This window comes from Lipophrys pholis (genome assembly GCF_963383615.2).
Source record: "Lipophrys pholis genome assembly, chromosome: 8".
Lineage (NCBI taxonomy): Eukaryota > Metazoa > Chordata > Actinopteri > Blenniiformes > Blenniidae > Lipophrys > Lipophrys pholis.
In genome coordinates this window covers 1,295,975-1,300,525 of record NC_137630.1, presented here as the reverse complement: position 1 = coordinate 1,300,525, position 4,551 = coordinate 1,295,975, and the positions used below count along the sequence as shown (strand labels likewise).

The 4,551-nt window shown below is 47.9% G+C and overlaps 1 protein-coding gene across 1 annotated transcript in view; it reads right to left on the bottom strand.

Moving 5' to 3' along the window:
* LOC308112990 (putative glutamate receptor) overlaps nucleotides 1–626 on the bottom strand; it is a 20,820-nt gene extending 20,194 nt beyond the window's left edge. The window contains exons 1-2 of the mRNA XM_080468850.1: nucleotides 491–626; nucleotides 167–388 (exon numbers count right to left, since the gene is read on the bottom strand). The gene's annotated coding sequence lies outside the window, so the exon portion shown is untranslated. The remainder of the gene's footprint in view (nucleotides 1–166; nucleotides 389–490) is intronic.
* Nucleotides 627–4,551: the final 3,925 nt, after the last annotated feature.

The window sequence follows — 4,551 nt, the reverse complement described above, 5'->3', positions numbered from 1 at the left end:
GAAATCACAGAAATCACAGCCTGCATTATCACATTTCAATCCTTTATGCAGGAAATTACACACAGGACATTTTATTGCTAATTTTACAAAGTGCCCCATCTTCTTGACTTTAGGTGAAACTGGCTATTTAACTTAGTTAGAGAAGACCTTTATCAATGAGACATACGAATTAATCAATACTGTCCCTTTGTAGTCATCAAGCAGTAGATTTGAAAGCAGCAGTCAGAACTTTAAATAACAATCATCAATCAACAAGCTTGGCCAAGTTGAAGTAAGTAGTATGAGTGAGTTCTGGTTGGTCAGTGGAGTCAGATTACCTGCGGTGACGACCAGAGTCATGGCAGCTGCACAGCAGACCACAAGCAGACAGACGTTCATGATGAACCACCTGAGGAGAACGCAGTCATTCAGAAGCACACTCACCTGAACACAACGTGACCATCTCACCAGCACCAGAAATGACCTGCTTCAACATGGAACAAGTTCCTACCTGCTCAGATCCTGCAGGGACCAACAAGTCGACTCCAAGTGGTCAGCAACACTGAAGTACTGAAGTACTGAAGTACTGAAGTACTGCTGATCAGCTCCAGAAACTGTGAGCACAACAACACCACGGGTTTAAATGTGGTGGAGGAGGAGGAGGAGGAGGAGGAGGAGAGGGGGGAGAGGAAAGAGAGGGGGAACGGTGGGAGAGGGAGGAGAAGGGGTAGAGGGAGGAGAGGGAGGAGGGAGGAGAGGGGGGAGAGGTGGAGAGGGAGGAGAGGGGGGAGAGGTGGAGAGGGGGTAGAAGCAGAAGTGGGGGGTGTCAAACGAAGAACAGCTGCACTGGTACTTCTGCCATCAGGAATTCTGAGATGAGATGAAGGAGCTGGACCTGGACCTGGACCTGGACCTGGACCTGGACCTGGACCTGGACCTGGACCTGGACCTGGACCTGGACCTGGTTTGATCTTTAACATTTAAGAGGATTTGACTGGAAATGAAGAGATTTTGAACTTTGAGGCCAAAACAAAAAGAAAACAAGTTGAGAAATCGTGTTTCTCATCCAGCTGTGGAACTTTAGCTCTGATCATGTTTACTGGGATTATTGAACAATAGCCAGATTACACAATCTGAACTATGTAGGAGGAGGAGGAGGAGGAGGAGGAGGAGGAAGAGGAGGAGGAGGAGGAAGAGGAGGAGAGGAGGAGGAGGAGGAGGAGGAGAGGAGGAGGAGGAGGAGGAGGAGGAGAGGAGGAGGAGGAGGGGGAGGAGGAGGAGGAGGAGAGGAGAAGGAGGAAGAGGAGGAGAGGAGGAGGAGGAGGAGGAGGAGAGGAGAGGAGTAGGAGAGGAGGAGGGGGAGAGGAGGAGGAGGAGGAGAGGAGGAGGAGAGAAGGAGGAGGAGAGGAGGAAGAGGAGGAGGAGGAGGAGAGGAGGAGTAGGAGAGGAGGAAGAGGAGGAGGAGGAGGAGGAGGAGGAGGAGGAGGAGGAGGAAAGGAGGAGGAGGAGCAGGGGGGAGGGGGAGGAGGACGAGGAGGAGGGGGGAGGGGGAGCAGGAGGTGGAGGAGGAGAGGAGGAGAGGAGGAGAGGAGGAGGGGGAGGAGAGGAGGAGCAGAGGAGAGGAGGGGGAGGAAGAGGAGGAGGAGGCAGAGGAGGAGGAGGGGGGAGGGGGAGGAGGAGGAGGAGGCAGAGGAGGAGGAGGGGGGAGGAGGAGGAGGAGGAGGAGGAGTGCCTTTTGAAAAGGAAATGTTAGGAACCTTTCGGATGAATTGATTACTCTGGATCAACAGAACGATCAACGGGATCCTGGAACTTTTGGTTTGGAACAAATTTCATCAGCAAAGTTCGACAAAAACCGTTAAAACGCAACATCACAAGTTGAGCTAAAACTCAGAATCCAGAAGTGAAACTCACGGTTCAGTCTTGAAAAACCTGGAAAAGTCATGGGAACCTAAAAAGACATTTCCAGGCTTTAGAGTTCTGGATTGAAATGTTGTGTTGAAGGTTTTGGAAAAGTTATGGAAATGCATACGCCATAATATTCTAACCGGAGCAGTGATGATAATAATTATGTGGCAGTATTTCAGTACTCCATGTACATTCAGTGTAGATTCATTGAAGTACATTTGATGTACATATGTTACACTTGTGAAAATGGTGGACCAACTCATCTCCCGCGCAAAATATTTAGTTTTCTTTAAGAAGTAAAAACAGGAAAGCCGTGGTCAAGCGGAGCGCGCTCGGTGTGATCTCCACTCTGCCGCACCACCGAGACTTTTCTACCGAGCGCCCTCTGCTGGTGAAACTGATATTACCCTCGATTAACACAGATTCGACCTAAAGTGACATTCCGCATAAAAACTAAATGGGGGGGGGGGGGCAACTATTTCACAATATAAAATCAATCCTAGTGCCACACATTCATTGAAGTACATTTGGTGATTTCCGCCTCTTGTCATGACTAACACGTGAGACGGTGGTACGCCCAGAGAGGTATAGAAATAAAAATACCAGCTCATGTCGTCATAAACTCGAACCCGAGGAGCCAGCTGCACGTCGTAAAACCTTCCAACAGGGCGGCGCCGTTCACATGGGTGAGTTTATTATCAAGAACATCCCGCGAAGCTGCTGCAGCGTCGACGGCCAAGAAGCAAACAACGGTGGATATTTCAAATACAAACAAAGCGGAGATACTGTGGCTGATGAAAATACTCCTCTTTTACTCCAAAAATTTAATTGACTGTTTATGCACTTTTGCACCGACTGCAAAATGTCATTTTATGAAGTAGTGAGCTTGTTTCTTCCAGCTCATCACATCTTTGTAAAACTGCAGTGACCATTAACTACATTTCCCACAATGCATGCTGATTCTATTATTATATAATACGAGAAATGTAAATTTGCAATTTTGCTACAATCTGGCACATTTACAATTTGTGTACAATTTATATATGATTGTTATATTATACTACCCATGAAGATTGCAGTAAACAAACATCAATATAATTTTCAACAAGTAGAATAGAAAACCCCGGCTAGCTCAGTTGGTAGAGGGTAGTGGGTTCGTGTCCCACGCCGGGCGCCACCTTCCTGTGGGCTCTCCACCTTCCTGTGGGCTCTCCACCTTCCTGTGGGCTCTCCACCTTCCTGTGGGCTCTCCACCTTCCTGTGGGCTCTCCACCTTCCTGTGGGCTCTCCACCTGCAGGAAGGTTCTTAATCGGTCCATTGTGATATGGGTGACGGTGCTCAGACTGTCACCCCCCGCGACCCGGAAATGGATCAGAGGGACAAAATGAATGAATGAATGAGTAGAATAGAAAAATACAAAGAATCCAAAATGTCCAGGAAGAAAAGACTTGATGCAGATGACAGGATGTTTGATGTTCGATGGAGGAGAAGACATGTTTGTCTTTAGTCTTCTGAGACGTGTCGGTTGTCAAACAGTAAAATATACTTTCACATCTTCAAACTAAGTACGGAGGGAAGTATGACAGAGTTAGACTGAACAGAGCAACGAGCAAATAGATATTTTATATCTATGGATATGTAATATTTGTAATATGAGTAAGTAATAAAGTCAGAGTTATTTAAATTGAGGAGTAGGTACATTTATTATACATTATATTTGTTTACATTTAGTTCCATGTATACTGTCTATCATTTGTCCCTTTGAGGAAGGACAGCCATGATGCTGACGTGTCCTCGGTGGACATGAGTTGGACACTCCTGCTCTCAGACTTCAATAATCCCCCGACTCCTGAGAATGTCAACAACAACAGAAAGTGTGGAAGCTTTTAAAAAAAAAAAGAATTGATGGTATAGCAGTTGTATATGACTGCATTAGATTGTGCAGGTGTACCAATGCAGTGCCTACTGACCGAACAGCAGTACAGAGTACCCGACCTTCTTGGGGTCCCTGGGAGGGGTGCTGGATAGTCCTCCAACTGGGGACTCCGTTGTTCTACTGGGGGACTTCAACGTCCACGTGGGCAACGACAGTGAGACTTGGAAAGGGGTTATTGGGAGGAACCTGAGCTGAACCCGAGCGGTGTTCTGTTATTGGACTCCTGTTCTAGCACAGGGGTGTCCATAAGCTCACAGACACGGAGCCACAGTGAGCACCCAACTGCTATCTGGTGCCGCTACACCACCTCTGCCTCCATCACCAGAGTTCTAACTGCATGTCCCGACATCCACTTAGAACTCCGGCGCTCAGAACCGGGCCAACGAAACCGCTTGTTCGTTTACAGTAGGCTCCGAGACCGCCCCCGTGCATGTGCGCATGACGGACATCTTGTTTATTTGGCCGCTAAGCAACCGCCGAGAAAGAGCGAGTCAAACGCTGTGACTTGATGCATCAAGTCATTGTGCTCTCCCTCTGCATGCTGCCAAACGCCCCTAGTGGTCGTCACGGTCATTACACCCATCACCCTCATCACTCCAGACCATCCACACACACACACACACACACACACACACACACACACACACACACACACACACACACACACACACACACACACACTCTCTGTACATAGTGTTGCTGTTTAATAGATTAGATCTCCATGTTA